Source organism: Callorhinus ursinus, unplaced genomic scaffold (assembly GCF_003265705.2).
Source record: "Callorhinus ursinus isolate GAN/ISIS: 27379988/994484 unplaced genomic scaffold, GSC_fseal_2.0 scaffold21, whole genome shotgun sequence".
Taxonomy (NCBI): domain Eukaryota; kingdom Metazoa; phylum Chordata; class Mammalia; order Carnivora; family Otariidae; genus Callorhinus; species Callorhinus ursinus.
The window spans coordinates 20,937,837-20,956,771 of record NW_027397083.1 but is presented as its reverse complement, the minus strand read 5'-3'; the positions used below and the strand labels follow the sequence as shown (position 1 = coordinate 20,956,771).

At 39.9% G+C, this 18,935-nt stretch overlaps 1 non-coding gene across 1 annotated transcript; it reads right to left on the bottom strand.

Annotated features, from left to right (window-relative positions):
- Positions 1-16,562: 16,562 nt before the first annotated feature.
- Positions 16,563-16,669, bottom strand: LOC112829838 (U6 spliceosomal RNA). The gene has a single exon (XR_003209756.1). It is a non-coding gene; the product is annotated as a U6 spliceosomal RNA (small nuclear RNA).
- Positions 16,670-18,935: the final 2,266 nt, after the last annotated feature.

Genomic DNA, 18,935 nt, shown 5'->3' with positions numbered 1-18,935 from the left:
ACTGCATTTAAATTTTTCCTAAAGAAATAGACATTGCTGGGTACAAATATTCAGATGCTGCATAAATATGCCCGTAAACGCTGGGTAAGATTTGTGGAACTAGCAAAAAGCCACTGAACTTCTTTACCAAATATCACTACTGAGGAAATGTATGAAAAATATCACAAAGTATAAAATATATTAATACAAATGCCAGATTTTAAATAGACACCTTTAGTTTTCCTCAGAAAAAGAAAAAAGAAAAAAGAAACTCAGGATTAAGTGGCCATTCCTGGTGAAATATCCCACCTAGAGGGTACTTCTTGGTCAGGTCAGTTCCTAAGGAGTTCAAAGGAGTCTTCAAACAAGATTTGTGTCCACAGATGAGTCCAGCAATAAGAAAAGCTGCAATCCTCCCATTGGATAACTGTAACATTTGAAACATCCAGCTATAATAACAACATTTTAAAAAGAAAGTAGCATTTTTTTCATTCCAGAACTGTCCCCATTGAAGTACAAATGAAGTATCCCAATGCACAGGGAAAGTGATTCTCATTGCTAATTAAATAAATAAAAAGTAAAGTAACACAGAAATACTATTTTACACCCATTAAATGAGCATGAAGAAAACATCAGTGATAACATTTACAGATACTAAAATTGTAGGAATATTCCAGGCTTATGGAAACAGTAGAAAAGTGATTTGGTACTATCTTTGGTTAAGTACTATGTCATTACATATTTTGGTAGTTTGGATGATCAGACCCAATTTTTCTCCTTTCTCCTTGGTCCCTCCCTCTAAAGGTGGAGTGCATGTCCCTGACCTTGACTTTAGGGTCAGCCTTGTGAATTGTTTTCACTAACGGGGTATTATTAGCAAGGGTGATAGGAATAGGGGTTTGCAATGAACATGTTTGTGTAGTTGGGTATGACCTATGATGCTTTTTTTTTTTTTTTTTTTAGCTGATGTTACTTTTTGTTGATTAAGAGAGAGAGGAAAACACCTGCACTACATACTGGTGCATCTGGAAAGCAATTAAAAGAAGGGAATTACAGTCATTTTGCTGTTCAGAAAATGCCCCAGAACGCTTCTCTATTTGTCTACTGGACCAGCATACTGAGGGGACATCCACCTGAGCAAGGCCACACTTCCAAGGCTTAGGAGCTCTGCAAGGGGGAGGGAGGTAGGAGAATGGGGCCAGAGGGGGCCAGCCTGTCACAGGTCCTCTATGCATTCTGGCAACTGGGCTGCACCATGGAGGTCTTGCCCGGCCAGGGGACAGTGTATATCTGGAAGGAGCAGAGCGTTTTTCCCATCAGATGTGGCTAGTCATAGAAGAGACAGCTGTCTAAGTTGGGCTGGAACTTGGTACATCTGGTTTGGCCAATCTCCATGTCTAAGAAGTAGTTCATCCTAGTCATCACCTGCTTACACGTGTGCACCACCTGCTGTCTGTGGTATGGGTGAAGTTCAGTGCCTGCTGCATGCCCTCCTTGTTGACTTTGGCATCCCATGGGGTGCCCACCATTGGAGACTTGCTCCCACCAGTCCTGGGGCTCACATCCAGGCCCAGGGCCAAGACGGCCAGCAGGAGCAGTGGAGTGCACAGGGGCCCGGCTATGGTGTGCTCAGAAGTGGATGAAGCTCAGAGGGAAGTGATTTATTGGCAGTGAGCCTGACCTATGAGGCTTTTTACCATCTTCAGAAAAACATGCCTAAGTTAACCTACTGTTGTGGGAAGAGCATGAAAGATGTGTAGAGTCAGCCAAGTTGAACCCAGCTTGGATGTACCCAACAGCAGATCCATGAGATTAAATCATCATTGTGTTAAGTCACTGGGTTTTGGAAAGTTTTTACACAGCATGTTTGTAGCACTAGCCAGTCAGTACACATATCAAGTGTCATTAACAACGTTAATACTCTATTCCTCCATATATACTTTGAGAGTTTGTTCAGACAAATTTGCATGTATATCAGCATAGGCTAGGTTATTCAGCATAACACATGAGACTTAACAACAGTGTATCTCTCACTCACCCAAACCAGATATGGGAAAACATTAATAACATGTATTCAGTGGCACACGTTTTGAACTCAAGTAATGTCCACCCATAGCATACAAATAGAGCAGTGCAAGAGAGACAGGACAACTACCTAGATAGCCAGATGAGCAGAATAACATTAGCAATCAGAGGACTATAAAATTTCAAATCTTTCTCATCTGGCATAGCAATTCCTCCTCTGTATATTTAGCTTTTGGAAGTAATTTAACAGAATAATTTTGTTTAACTTTAAATTAACATGCTCTTTCTACTTTCACCTTAGTAGCAGAAGAATTAGAAAGAACCTATTTGGGGGTACCTAGCTGGTTCAGTCAGTAGAGTATGTGACTCTTAATTTTGGGGTCATGAGTTTGAGCCCCACATTGGGGGTACAGATTACATTAAAAAAAAATTAAAATTAAAAAAAGAACCTATTTGTCCAACACAGGAGGAATAGGTAAGTAAATTAAGGTACATATAAAATCATAAAAGATATTTATAGCATAAGATTAGGGAGAAAAGAGAAATAAAATTTATAACTATGATTTTTAATTATATAAAATACTCATGTAGATGAACAAATTTTAGAAAGAAACATGACATAAGAAAAAACAGTCTGGGAATTATCAGTGGGTTATTTTTCCTTTAAAGACCTTTTAACCACATTTTATGTTATTGTTAAAATAAAAATAAATGACTCATTAAATATTTTTCTAATGCTGCTTATCTGGGGGGCAACTAGCTAGAAAATACATTTGCTATGGAATGCTAGCCCCCTAGAGAAATGAGATAGTGCCCATTTAAATATCTTAAGGGTATCAGATGCTAAGGTGTAGTAACTTGCAATCAATACCTGTAATTTGATGAATTGGTAACCAAATCCAAGCATCTGAATCCAATCTTTTTTTTTTTTTTGTATCATAGACTAGCCTAAAAACAAATAGCAAGGTTTTAAACTGTCAATTCAGATGAAACACATAATTTGATCTTCAGTAAACCTTAAAATAGAATCTGCACAAAAGGAAGATAGTTTGAAGGCCCAGAAAGAGGGGTAGTCCAACTGTCGAGCCGGGACACTTCCCTCAGGCTGGAGCCTACAGACACACTGGCATTCTTACATGGTGAACAATGTTCAACTCTCCTCCCCTAGGAGCCATGGCCCTGGAGCCAAGTCCTAAGTCTCTGCCTTCCAGATGGCATACCCACAAGCACATTTCTGATAAGGGTCAGGGCCAAAGTTTTGGAGACAGTTTCAAAAAACTCAGTATCTCTGGATGTTATCTGGACATAGTTCCTTAAACTCGCAAAAGGAGTATAAAAAATTCAACATACACTTTTGGGAACTGTAAATAGGGAAATTTCAACTGCTATGGTTCCAAGAGGTCTCTTGATTTTTTACTACATTTTTTTCAAGATAAGTTTTTCATTCATTTACCACAAAGAAATCCATATCAAGGGTCTATTATGAGCTAGAAGCTGAGATATGGTAGGAAACAATAAAGACAAAGGTCCTTGTCCTTGTGAAGCTTATATTCTCCTGGGAAAATATAGATTAGCTCTGTTCTTCCTTCAACTCTTGACTAGGAAAAGATTAAGAGGTAAACATCCAAAGATTGCTGTTGGCTTTAAAGAATAATGATAAAGGACTATATTTACTAACCCAAATGTATGCCCAGACTCTAGCACCTAGAAGACCTTTATTGCTTAGCCTCAAATACCTGAGTATCAGTTAAGTAATACCAACCCACTCTGTCCATGTGAGAGGCCATTCACATACTAAAATTGAAGAACTGATCTTGTTTTGACTGAAAGAAGTTTTGGATCTATTTCCTCTTCCTAACATTTGTGCCAAGGGCTGTTACTAGATGCAAGGTGCTTCACCATCTCTTGTTGGTTTTCCTTAATCCTATCAAACCTTTGTAATAATCCCCTCATTAAACCCTCCTAAATTACTCCATTCGAGTGGCCATCTGTTTTGTATTGGACTCTGATTGCTACAGCTTGGGAACTGGAACCTAAGAACAAGGTGAGCAAAGTTTTTCCCTCTAAAACAAAATTAAGTGGCACAGAGCAACCCTCAATGGAGCCCTTCATATATGCAGTGCAGAAAAATCTCTTTAACACTTCTCCTTTTATCTCTCCCTGAAGATAGAATTTATCTCCCATTCTCTTCCAGAATTTTCGAGGAGACAAAGTTATTTTATTCATTCAGGGTCTTTCAATTTAGTTTGATATTTCTTCATCTGAAAGTTTGGAAAGTTCAAAAAAGCCTTAGACCAAAACAGATGTTAACATTTTAATATCAAACTTTAATATAATCCCTTTTGGTCTACTTAATGATGCCTGATTGCTTTAAGTTTCATAGTAAAATAAAATCATTTTGACTTTATTTTAGAATGAGTGAACATATTGTAGTCACATACTATTATTATTTCAAAAGAGGCTACCAGAAGGAGAGACACAGACAGAAGTTAGTAAGATGGGATCTATTACCACTGGTTTCCCTGGTCAACAATCTTAATAATAAAAATTGGTCTACTCAGGAAGCCTATTAAAGCCTCCTACATTCTTCTTCATTGACCGGAATAATGATGGTTTTAAAGCAGTCCAGTTGGGAAAAGGAAATGTTTGCCCCAGAAATAATATACCAAAATTTCTCTTACAGAGGTATAATTCAAAGGCAGCATTAGTCTTTCCAGTCTAGTTTTATCCAGTCTTCCCTGACTCCACTCCTTCCCACACCATGGCCCTAGTTCAACAGCTTCCTAGTGGGTCTCTCTGCCTCTACTACAGCTCCTCTCTCCTCTGTCCTCCATGCTCCAACCAGAAAATTCTCTCTACAAAGTGAGTCTGATCATGTTTTTTCCCTGTGTCAAACCTTTGGATGGCATCCCATTGTCTACAGAATAAAGCAAACTCCTGAGGAATGCAAACTAGTCTTGGCTACCTTTCTGGTTGTCCCTACTTCCTTCAGTTACCCCAGGATCTATAATTCAGATGCCTACCATTCTATTTTCTGGAAGTAGCTTGCTCTATCTCTCTTCCAGGGTCTTGCCCATGCTGTCCCTCTGCTTAGAATGTTCACTGCCATCACCAACAGTTAAGCCTGCCCAGTGTCATCTCGTGCTCAAGAGACTAGGTTAAATTTCACCTCCTGGCTAAAGCTTTCCCTAACTGCCTCCCCACAACAGTCTCCTACTACTTTTCATTTCCTTCTGAGTTGTTTGGTTTTTTTTTTTAATCTACTAAATCCCCCCCCCCTTTTTTTTTACTTTGCTCAGCATCATATCCTTTCAGAATAGGGAAAGTTACTAATGAACAATTCTCTTTTATAATGCAATGCCTTTATGAGGCAGTGAATTCTAATTATATATTTAGAAAGGAAATAATGTTTATCAAGCACCCACTGATATTCTAGGTGCATTATTTACATACACAGTTCATTTAATCCTACAAAAGCATTATATAGAGAAACACTATTATCCCATTTTGTCGAGAAAATTGAGCTTCAAAACAGAGAAATACTGCTCAAGACAGTATGACTGGTGGTGGGATATCCAGCATTTGAACCCATGTTTTATCTGACTCAAAATCTGTGCTTTTTCCATTGTATCCCCATTTTCTCATAAAAAGTTGATTCACAGATTTTTAAGGCTCCCTTTTGTTTGCATAACATGTTACAGATTACCAAGTAGATTCACAGCATTATCTGATTTGATCTCCAATAAACCTGTGAGGCAATTAAGGCAGGATGAAGGACCTCATATTTTTTTAAGTTTTTATAGTTTTATTTTTTATTTATTTATTTTAGCGAAGGAAGGGTGGGGGCAAAGGGAGAGGGAGAGAGAGAATCTTAGGAAACCTGGGGCTCAGTCTCACAACACTGAGATCATGACCTGAACCAAAATCAAGAGTTGGAGGCTTAATTGACTGAGCCACCCAGGCACCCCTGAAGGGCCTGACTTTATGGATTGGAGGGTCAGAGAGGGGAATGATTTACCGAAGGTCATCAAGCAAAAACTGGAGACATTAAGACCGTTACTCCTCTTTCTTAAACTAGGGCTCCTTCTGTATAACAGCACCGTCTCCAGCACAAATATTATATTTTCAAGATAAGTTTTTCTTTCATTTACCTTACTGGGAAAGAAGAATTGGATCTTCAAAACAGTTTGTCTGTCTATGGAGGCTCCAAGGGAACTTCCCACACATCTTGCTCTTTTGTCCTAGCGTAGCTCAACCTCTGCTCTGGTTGGTCAGCTCAGCTAAGCTCTAAAACTGAGATTCAAAGATGGTAAGCCAGCAGCCAACTCTGACCTCAGATATGGGATTTCATTTTGGTTTTTGCCCTATGCTGCGTTTTTTAAAAATGTAATTAGTCCCTAATTTTTAAAAAATCAGGTGTTTAGCTTCTCTTGGGAAAAAAAAGAGAGAGAGAGAAAGAAAAGCTGATAGTGCTAAAATCACGGGATCTGACAATGGGATAAGACAAATACCCTCTCTTTCCTTCTTTTTGATACCTGCTGGCCCCATGGGCTCCTGAGTTTCCAGTATAGGTCTCACTACTCAAGATTCCCAGTTGACCATCTTACAGTGCAGAGGGCTTGCAGGAACACTTGCTACAAATTTGCTTCCTTTTCTAATTTTCTTCTCAACGTGTAGCTCAAGGCTCTGCCTTCCCGGAATGATTACCTTCTCTTAAGCATTGAAGAACATCCTCTATGAGGACAAACTCTTTGCCCCTTCATGCAGGAACAAAGATACTGGGCATCATCTACTCCTGCTAGCATCCCTTTAGGAAAATTTGCTCCATCTGTGCTGGTGATTACTCTTCCCTAAATACTCCAGAAGAAAAGGGCATTAGTGAGTAAGAAGGGATTCATTGCAAGGGATGAGGAGTAGCTTCTGTCTACTAGGCTTTTGTTCTTTGTCTCACCTTCTCTAGTTTCTGAATGACCTTGAAGAACCATAATGTAAATGACAAAAATATTCCTCATTATTCCAAAACTAATCTCAGTTTCCTCATCTGTAATATGAGGGTGGCAGACCTTGTGCTCTCTAAAGGCCCTTCCAGATCTAACATTCTCTGATGCTATGAAGGAACCATCTTTAATATAAATCTAACTTTTGGGTTAACAGTATTTTACTTCCCCGGTTGTAATAAAAAAATGTATCCTGATTTACAGGTAGAAACGCAGCCGAATGAATTCTCACAGAGTTTTGACTGCCCTCAAAGTCAGGATACTCCCTGGGTATATATGAGACCCCATGATTAGTAGAGCCCTAGGCTGTGATCCAGGAAGCCTAGTTGTGCTACTTACCTCCTATATGACCCTGGGCAAGCCCCTTTCCTTCTCTGCGCCTTGGTTTCCCCATTGTAAAATGAAAGTGATGGGTTAAATTCAACAGATCTGTGATGGTGGATGGAAGAATACACATCTGTGAGCTTAAATAGCAGCGGTAATGGAAAAAAACACTGGATAGGAGGTCAGGAGATCCAGGTGCTATTAATAGTTCTGCTATGCATTAGGTTTGTGACTTTGGGAAGTCACACACATACTCTCTGGGACTTCGTCCCTATTAGCATTTGTCACTTTACACTATTTGTTTGTCTTTAATCTGGCCAGCATCATTCACTTTCATAACCACTTGGACCCTGCGGTCGTCTGAGTTTGTTATTCCGCCCTCCACCCAGGAGTTTCGTTTATTTGACTAATATCTATTGAGCATCTCTTGGAGTCCCAGGACTTTTCTGAGACAGAAGTGTGCTGCCCCAGTGAAGAAGACTTTCTGGGGAAGCTTATGGTTCAGTCTTGCACACACGACACCAAGTCTAGTTGCTGGTACAACTGATTTTCTTCATCCTGCATTACCTTCTCCTGCTTCATCCCCATCCTTTCCTCCAGTTCCCAACCAGTGCTCACCAGCACCTGCACATCCTCTCAATGTGATCCCTGCCCTCACCCACACCAGCCTTTCGACCCTACCCAACCTGCACGCAGCCAGGGAAAGTAAGCACGTGAGTAAATATTAAAAACAAATGTGCATAGGTGGATAACCCTCCATCCCAAAGTATAGTGTGAGCAAGGGCTCTGGGCTCAAGAGAATGTGGATTCAAGTGCCTGTGAAGCTACTTACCGGCTGTGGGACTTTGGTCAACTTGCTTAACCTTTTGGAACCTCAGCCTCCCCATCTGTAAAATGAGAATAACAATAGTACCTACCCTTCAAGATAATGCAAGTCAATGTTCAGCACAGTGCTTGGCCTGGCAGATGTTAAACACTCAACACAGAGTTGTTGTTATGGCCAGTATGGGTCCAGACAATGGCATTTGTGGGCGCTGATACCAGAGATGTTCTGGGAGAGGAGAGATCCTTCCATTATCCCCAAACTCATGCTAATTAACCTGTATTAAGGATGGCACATACAAAGCCTTAGTTCAAAATCACCCTCAATGAGACTGCCCTGGGTGAAGGCATCAGCCCCAAGATGAGAATTTGACCCTTTTGCTCCTCAGTGTCAGAAGTAAACCTTTGCCAGCTCCAGAGACAACGAGGTAACATTCCCCCTGCACGTGGTTTTGACTTCCAGCGCCAAAACTCTACGAAGTGCTTGTCAGGGGCAGATTGCAGATAATGGATTTACAAAGCGGCCTGTTCTTCCTTCCTGGCACCTTGAAAGGGAAAAAACAAACCCTGAATGAGAAGAAGGATCAAGCGGCTGCTTTGCATGTACAGTGTTTCTTGCCTACAGATTGTGCCACAGTGTTGGAGGCTAGGTTTCATAATTACACAGTGCCGGCACACAATTACCCACAATTAGGCTAATTATATAAATACACTATGATTATCTGAAAGATAATGTGAAATGACACACAAAGAGGACTGGATGGCCCTGAGGTAAACCTGAGGGGAGTGGGGGAGGGGGAAAGAAGAGCAATGGATCCCAGCACCAGGTGCTAGATGCAAGGCACAGGCTCTCAGCTTTCCGCTCAGCCTCCCCTCCTCCCTGCTCAGAAACAGGTCCTTTCTGCAGCCTCAGTGGGCTGGTCGCCCTTCAGGTGACTCCACTATGTTCCCTTTACGGTTTCTGTCTGTTAACACAACAAATTATAAAAGACAATTGGGTTGGAACCATACCTAAATTTCAGGCCAACACCACAGCTACGCTGCTGACATTTAAAGGCAAGCTGTGGGTTCAATCTCTATTTCCACATGTTACTGATGGGCTTGTCTTTCTTAGATGGTCAGGCCAGAGCAATTAAACGAAGGTTTATACTGGCAGAAAAACTACACCGACAGAGGGCTTTCTGCGGAACCTCTGGCCTGCTCTAAATACTGGCTGCCAGCTTCCCATTTTGATAAATGTTGTTGAGGTTTGAAGGAAAAGACATAGCTTCACAAATGCATACAAATAACATTTCGGGTTAATATTCCTGCTTTTGTTTCTTGGACCAGAATTCTCTATCTTCATTCAACAAATAGTCAATACCATTTCCGCCCCCCCTCCCCAGTCTCCAAATTTGATGGAAGTAGAACAAGGAACAAAACAATTATGGTCCTTGCCCACCAGGAGTTTACACTCGAGCCGTAGGGACAAGGGGTCTATGTTCTACTTCCCAGTGGATTTGCCCTTGCTACAACGACGAGGGAGGACTGCATTGTTGTTCCCCACTGTTCACTTCTCCCTCTGGCCATGCTGTTTGCCATGTGACTTGGTAGCTCCTTTCTTTAGGAATGGAGTTACTATCCTTCCTACTTTTGGTGGGGTTGGCCAGGTGACCTGCTTTGGCTAATGGAATTTGTGCCAGAGTAAAAGTGAGCCCACTGCGAACTTTGCCCTCAGGAGACATGGCTAGTTTCCACTCCTCTTTCAGAGACCTTCCAACCTCTGCCATGAGAAGAATGTGCCCCATGTGCCCTGATGGTCTCAGAAGAATGAGAAACCCATGCAGCAGACCCGAACTGAAACCACAGCCAACCCCCCATCTGTAGAGCAGGCTTGAGCAGGAACTTCCTGCTGAGAGCCCAGCCAGGCAAATGCGCCTATCATCAGCAGAACTACACAGCTGATCCTTAGATGTAAGAGTAAGAAATAAATACTAATGGTTGCATGCCACTGAGATTTTGTGGTTGTTCTGTTACATAGCATTTTTATGGCAAAAGACTGATACAAAGACTGTGAAGTTTCTCAAAATGATGTTAGTATAGGATGTGCTTCACCTAAAAAGATGGTGAAAAAAGAAATCTGGAAGGATACAAAGCAAACCAGACTGTTAAAGATGCTTTCCTTTAGAAAGAGGTTTGAGGAAAGGAGCTTGGGGTATGGGAAAGGAACCATTTGATTTTTATTCTATATTCTTTAACTTTCTTTAAATTTTAATAACAAGCATTACTACCTTTACAATTTTAAAAGAAATGGATTTTTAAAAAACAGGTCATTCGATGACAGATGTTGGCGGGGATGCGGAGAAAGGGGAACCCTCCTACACTGTTGGTGGGAATGCAAGATGGTGCAACCACTCTGGAAAACAGTATGGAGGTTCCTCAAAAAGTTGAAAATAGAGCTACCATACAAACCAGCAATTGCACTACTGGGTATTTACCACAAAGATACAAATGTAGGGATCCGAAGGGGTACGTGCACCCTGATGTTTATAGCAGCAATGTCCACAATAGCCAAACTGTGGAAAGAGTCAAGATGTCCACCTACAGATGAATGGATAAAGAAGATGTGGTATATATACACAATGGAATATTATGCAGCCATCAAAAGGAATGAGATCTTGCCATTTGCAATGACGTGGATGGAACTGGAGGGTATTATGCTGAGCGAAATAAGTCAATCGGAGAAAGACATGTATCATATGACCTCACTGATATGAGGAATTCTTAATCTCAGGAAACAAACTGAGGGTTGCTGGAGTGGTGGGGGGTGGGAGGGATGGGGTGGCTGGGTGATAGACATTGGGGAAGCTATGTGCTATGGTGAGCGCTGTGAATTGTGCAAGACTGTTGAATCACAGATCTGTACCCCTGAAACAAAGAATGTAATATATGTTAAGAAAAAAAAAAAGTAGAATGAAGGGGGGTAAATCAGAGGGGGAGACGAACCATGAGAGACAATGGACTCTGAAAAACAGACTGAGGGTTCTAGAGGGGAGGGGGGTAGGGGGATGGGTTAGCCTGGTGATGGGTATTAAAGAGGGCACATTCTGCTTGGAGCACTGGGTGTTATGCACAAACAATGAATCATGGAACACTACATCAAAAACTAATGATGCAATGTATGGTAATTAACATAACAATAAAAATTTAAAGAAAAAAAGGTCATTCGAAAAAATCCAAAAAATGGAAATGAGAAAACAAACATTCATCCAGCTTTTATTGTGTTCTAGGCACTATGTTATCCCTTTATATACATTACCTAATTTAATTTTTACAACAACCCTTCAAGGTGGGTAATACCATCTCCATCTTAAAGATGAGGAAACTGGGCTAGGCAAGTTCTGATAGCTTGCCCAAAGCCAAACAACTAGTAGCCTGGGAAGAGAACATTTTAATTCAAGGATGCCAAACTTAAACTGTTATTCTTTCCTTCATATATTTTTGCACACTGGCACAGATGAGTAAACACTCAGGGCCTCAGTTTCCTCTTCTGCAAGAAAGAGAGGCTTGGACTGCATCATCTGTAATGTTCCTGATAGTCTAAGATTCCATGAGTGAAAATTCACATCATGAAATAAAGATTCTTTACTTTCAGAGGAATACAATCACATTTCCTTTAAGTATAGTGCTCCCCTAGCTCACATAAGTGCTTATTATTTCCAGATCATTAACTGTTTGACATAAGAGATTTGGCTAAGAAATCTGAAGCCCAAGTGTGAGGCCTCTGCCAATTGAAGATCAGTCAAATGTGGATAATGGCTTCTGTTACTATAATGCAAGTCTACAGGAAAATGTGATTTAATTTATAAAAATTCTATCAAATGCAGCTTTTCAGGAATTCATCTGTTGAGTACAACAAGGTACATCTGTGCTCTATTATCCAAATAAGTTCCACCTGGCAGGCAGATGATGGTAATGCTTAAAAGGGGAGAGGAAAGCAGAAAAAAAGGAGTTTTTAGAAAGTATTTCCTCATCTCATTCTATTTTAACTTGTTTTATTCTATCTCATCCTCGTTTCTAGATAACGCAGAGACATTAAATTTGGCCAACCAATGGATGATGCCCTTTCATTAACAGATGGAAATGGATTAGTCATGAAAAATTCCTTTCAAATGTTGTTCCACAGTATGGAAAATTGGGAAGGGGGGACGTGGAAAAACAAAAAGTAAGACCCCCATTCTTTGTCCAACTAGCTTTGCTTATGATGAAATTCATAAAATGGTCATGGAACCTGTGTAATGTGAACCCCCAGAGGCTTGCTCTAGTTTCTGCTAAAATCAAGGGTCCTAGGAAGCCAAAGGAAAACAAGCCATTAGGAAAACACAATCATTTGGGGGCATTAAGAAGATCAAGGCAGGTTATTTGGCTGTCTGGGAAAGTTGGACTTGAAGAATGCTTTCCAGGTCAATATGATTTAACACACAAGATTCTTATTACAGTCACTATTCTGCCATAGGTGTCATTTTAACTTTCAGCAGGAGATCTCCTTACCCTCTCCCCATCCCCTGCTCATTTTTCCTCCTAGTCTCTATAGCTTCACCCAAGACAATGTCATCCATTCTTATTTGGGCCTTTGTAAACCAAAATACCTCCAGTCTAAGAAGTTGACTTCAAGAGCCAGACATCTATTTCATTATGAATATCTGTCTAGACATAAAAGGGATCACTCAACACTGCCTCCCATGGTTCTGTGAGCACCACGACAATAACAGGCCAACACAGGACGGACACATGTACCCCACCCACTCCACCCCCAGGGTTCTGACTAACTTTAAAAGATTCTACCTGCAACAGAGGCAAATGAGAAGTAGGGAGGCTTTTCAGTTGGTAGAACTAATTGTGCTGTATGCAAAGACTGATTTTATTTCCTGAATTCGTGGTTTTTCCTTCTGAAGGCAGAGGTGGTATTCTGGTTTTGGGGGAAGTCTAACATGTTCAGCCTTATTAGTCCTTGGGTTCATTATGAAACCAAAACGATCAAAAGGAAGAGGTTGGTTGATTGATTATTTTGTCTACAATTGGAAATCTTGTGCAGAATTGCTGATCTATAATCAACAGGTGAAGTATAAAATACAACTTTCATTTTTTTAAGTTTTTTTTTATTTATTTCAGAGAGAGACAGAGATAGCGAGAGAGAGAGAGCACATGAGTGGGGAGGAGAGGGAGAAGCAGGCTCCCTGCTAGGCAGGGAGCCTGACGTGGGGCTCCATCCCAGGACCCCAGGATCACGACCTGAGCTGAAGGCAGATGCCCAACCGACTGAGCCACCCAGGTGCCCCAAAATACAACTTTCTTAGGAATCATGTTAAGTCTTAATTGCTTCCTTTTGTCATCCCTTCTGCGAAATGGTTATATTGAATTGTCTCATATAGTGTTGATAAATTTGTAATGGGGTCAGGGTAGGGGACCAAGACTTTTGCCTCAAGTCAAAGGTTTTTCCAAGTATTTTCCATCTGGATTATTATTTGAAATCTCCAGAGCAATTTTTTTAATGTATACATTCTCTGAAACAGCCTCCTTAGAGTATATTCTTCTCATTTCATCTCTGGGGAGACCAAAGCACCAATATGGACACTCAAACTAGATTTTACACGTGATATTAACAAAACAAGACTTGGAAAAAACATAAAATAACCAAATTAACATTTCTATCCTCAAAATTATGTCATTAGGAGGCCACATGCATATTCTATTGAGGCATCCTTTGCTCCAAATCTTCTTCTATCTCCTTGGGAAAAATGTTCAGAGTCACTTCAGTCACAGGGAAAAATTAATCTAAGTACCTTAAAATTCTTTCTTTTTTTTTAACCAAGAAAAAAATAACGTTTGTCAGGTTCTATGATTTATATGAGATTTGGTACCTAAAGATTTTTAATATTTCCAAATGTCAAGTCCACCATTGAAGGATTATTTGCAGTTATTAAGGATATTCCAAAGAATGTAACACAGACCTTTAAGTAATTCCAAAGTTTAACAAGGCAATATTTTGGGGTTAAGACTTTCTATGGGACTGGCTACTTAGAGGAAGCCTCTGCTAATTTGCTTGCATACATTCAGGTCTCCATGTTGTACAAACTATGGAGGGTTTCATTGTATTCTATGTAAATAGCACCCCTTGGAATTTGTAACCAAGGACTCTGTATATCTTACTCTGTTTGGGAAAAAGTAATAGTATGACTTGAGTTGCTCTCCCGGTCTTCATGGCATCCATCCTTTGTAGCATCTTTTTACCAGTCTAAGTCAGAATATCAGACCCCTGAGGGTTACAATTTTTTTCTCCTTAATTATATTTTTGTCCTGTGGAATCACTGAGTGATAATCCTATTTTATTGCTAATTATTCTTTGTCATATGTGAGACTTTCAATGAAATGGGCACTTCTTTCTGGAGATGTATAGGTGTTATATGTTTTCACATTACTCTGTAATTTTTATAGGGCAAAAGTGAAAAGGTTAGAAACATTTTTATCTTAAATTTAGTAAGATAGTCTGGGTTAATATTGGTCAAAAGGCTTGGAATTTAAGCCTCAGATGTGTTTGAGAACTTTACTGCTGATATAATTTTCCTTTAATCTTTTCATTAACAACAACAACAAAAGCACAGTTAAGAGAGAGATTGGAAAAAATGATAGAAACTCCTAAAAAATCCAAGAATAGGAATTGGTCATTGGCCCCATTTAACCAGTTAGGTTTATGGGTCACATTAATCAATATTCAGTTTCATAGCAGATGTGGAGGAAGTGAAAAGTCTGGATTACAAAAGAACCCAAGAATACTGAAAAGTATCACATTTCATGCACATGGGGAAAAATGGGGAGAGAAAAGATTTATGTATATCTGAAAGCAATAAGGATGAAAAAATACACAACTCAAGTCATCAAAATCACTGTTGAGAAACCAGATTTGAATGCTGCATAGAGTTTTCTTAATTAACTTTCAGCATCAGAAAGCTATGAATAATGAGTATACATCTTAGTGCAAAAGTGATCTGGTGTCTCCCCTTGAAGAGGAGCACTTTAAAATCAGACATGTAAATATCCATGCACAAAGGCATGCATTCTTTCTCTCTCACCCTCTCAATCTCTCTCTTTCAAAACATTCAGAGTTTAGCTTCTTGTATCTTTTGCAGAAGACCTTCTGTACCTTTTATTCATTCCACAGACATTTACTGAACTCTTGGAGGGCCAGCCTTGCCACTAGGTAGAGTAAGAAATACAAAGAGAAGTTTGACAGGTGAAGAAAAGAAACCCCAAATGGTGAAAATTACCAAAAATAGGAAGGGTCTTAAAAAAAATTGGAGCAAAATTGAATCTAGAAAAGGATAACACTTGCCTCCTTCCTGGCATCCACTCAACCCAGATGTACTTATTAATTCCTACTCTGTGCTTGCCGTGTGCCAGCCACTCTGGAGAATATGACAAGAGCAAAACAGCCTTCTATTCTCATCAACCTTGAACTCATCTTTTCAAGTTTTATGATACCCTTCTTTCCAGGCCTTCCTAAGCCGGCCACCAATTCACACAGCCAGGTGCTAGGAGCCATGTCTGCTCATTTCCAACTGGGTGGACCATGTAACACAATTACAGATATCCTACTAATAATCTGAATCAGTTGTTTACGAGTACACTTATTTTAAGGTCAGCGGCTGGCAGGTTGGTGAACAGAGGAAAACAGGAAATGAATGAAATCATTTATTAACATTGAAAATAACAATTTGAAAGGTGTTGGGTCCTGGGGTAAATAGCACTTGGTTGCTGCAAATGAGGGAATGGGAATTTTCCAAAGAAAGGACTTACCTGAAAGAATTTTCCAAAATTTTTTTTGGTGTCATGGAAAAATACTAATTTCAAAACAATGTTATTGATTGCTGGACATATTCTCAAGAAGGGCATGCTCACTAAGAACAATAACATGAAAACTGTTGTTCAAAATCACTACAACACTCATGCCTTGAGTATAACCCGAAAATAAAAGAGAAAAAAAGGATAAAAAAGAAAATGAAATTTTTATTGTGTGCCCATCATATACCAGGCTTGGTAATAGATGCTTTCATAAACACCATGTTACCTACATTTCACAACAAAGCTGTGAGTTAGAATTGCCAGTTTACAAATGGAAAAAATAAAGGCTTGGAATAAGTCAAATAACTTGACGTAGGTCACACAGCCTATAGATAGTGTGTGCCTGAAACCAGGATTCATGTCTTTCTATCAAACTGCAAGGCCCTGACTCAAAGTACTCTCTCCAAGAAGGGGATTTGTGTTAGGGATGGAAACTTTGGGAGGAAATTCAGAATTTTTCTCAATAAGTAATCATTTAAGAGATGTTAAACTCTTCAACCACAAATCACTTATTTATTTATTTGTTTATTTATTTATTAAACTATGGAACACTGCCTGAGTTTGCATGTCAGCCTTGCACAGGGGCTGTGCTAATCTTCTCTGTGTCGGTCCAATTCTAGTATATGTGCTGCCAAAGTGAGCACCAAATCATATTTTAGTTCAGTCTGATAAATTATGTATTAATCATATTTTCCTTGAATATATATGTCTAGAGTATTATTAAAAATTATAAAACATTTTTGTTTGGACAGGACCTGCTGCCTTGTCCTTCCCTTTATCCTGGGACTCTGCATTCCTTTGGGAATGAGCAGTGACCCAGGAAGTCAGTTGGTAGGGAGAAAGATGGGTCTGAAAGTTGTCACCAAAAGGGATTTTGTCATATGGAAATAATTAAATAAGTGACAACTTATGAGTAAGATTGTTCATTGCAGTATGATTTATAGTGGCAAAATTTAGCAGTACCCAACACAAGAGTTTAGATAAATAAGAAGCTCCTTTGTACAATGGAAACTTTTTCAGTGGTTAAAAATAGTGGTGTGCTGATGGGTGATGGATACCTGGGGGTCCATTATCCTATCCTGTTTTGTGTGTATTTGAAATTTCCCATAATAAAAGATTTTTTAAAATTTTTTTAGAGATTTCTTTATTTATTTGGAGGAGGGCAGAGACAGGGGGAGAGAGACTAGCAGAGCAGGGAGCCTGACACGGGGCTCGAGCCCAGGACCCTGAGATCATGACCTGAGCCAAAACCAAGAGTCGGATGTTTAACTGACTGTGCCACCCAGGAACCCCAATAAAAGATTTTTTAAATGTTGACCATCTTATAAATAATTTTGTGATATCTTATGTGGAAAAAGCAGATTATTAAATGTAGTAGAAATTTCCATTGTTCATCTGCATTTTCCTCCCCTTTCAAGTATGTGGGAAGATTATACTTCCCTGTCCCCTAGCAGTTGAACAAGACCATATAACTGGTCAATAGATGCAGGTAGAAGTGACATGTCACTTTCAGGCGGGAGCAATTTATTGCCAGTGTGTGACTCTCCAGCCCTCTTTATTCCCTACTTCTGTAACTTAAGACATTCCAAGTAGTAGAGCTTTTGTCCCTGAATGAGGCCAATGTCAAACAGCTCCCTGACAAAGTAGAGTAGATATGTAGTGTGAGCAAGAAATAAACCTTTAATGTCTAGAGCCACTGGGATGTTTGCTGCCACAGCATTGCTTAGTGTATCCTGACTGGTAAACAATGTAATTTAACAAGAATACTCAGCTTGCTCCCCCTCCTCTGTAAAGTCTTTATGCAAATTGCATTCTCTGGGTAGCTTCTTCACTTAAGTTCGTATTAAAAAAGTCAGAGCCATAGGGTTTGGCAGATCATCAAGTCTAATTATAAATATTGAGGCCCAGAAGTCAAGTGATTGCCTAGGACACAAAGATTCGGAATGTATATATTCATTTTATTGTTTGTTTCTCCCATTTGAGTCGAAGCCTCATGAGGACAGGGATTTTTGCCTGCCTGCCTGCCTGCCCAGCTGGGACTAATCCCTGCAACTCCAAAGGTTGAGTGAGTGATAATCACAATGTATATCTATACAATACTGTCACTCATACATATCATCACATTTTGCTCTTATTCTGACTTGGAGAAAGGTAAAACTATGATTATTTAAGCTATGATTATTTAAAAATTGAGGCCTAGAGGAAGTAAGTGTTCTCTAGATCAAAATCACACAGGTGAATCATAACACCTTACAATTTTCTGTGGTCTTTTCTAATTTTCTGTGGTCCTGTGCTAAGCATCTTCCATGTTTTACTAGGTTTGACTTTCACAACAACCTTGCAAAATCAACTGGATTATGATTGCCCTTTTACAGGTGAGGAAAAAGACAAAGAAAAGTCTATGGAATTTAATGAATTCATTTTGCTAACATTTTCTGAATACCTGCTAAGGCCAATCCACTAAGAAAAGAGTCCTGGACAAAGTCCCCTTCTCACAAAGCTTACACATCTGTGGGGGAGCATGGGGAGAGAATGACATCTATCAGAGCCTCTAATGCCCCTTTACAATCTCTCAGCCAGCCTCTAAGTTGAGCTGCTCCCTGAGGGTTTCCATCATTTGGCACTGATAGTGTCTCACCTCAAAGGTGCACCTAAATATCTTTGTCTTCTGTCCCCGTGATATTTTGACCTAGAGGCATCTCAGATGTGAGCAAGGAATTACCACCCGTGGATGCAAACTTCAACCAACAGTGGACGGGAGCTCATGGATAAAACTCCCAATTCTCAGTGTAGACAGGCAAATAATGAGAAGTTTAATGAGCAATTATATTAAGCACTATCATGAATAAAAAGCAGGGTGAAGGGGTAGAGAAGGATCCTGGGACAGGGATGGCAAGGCTCTCTTTGTAG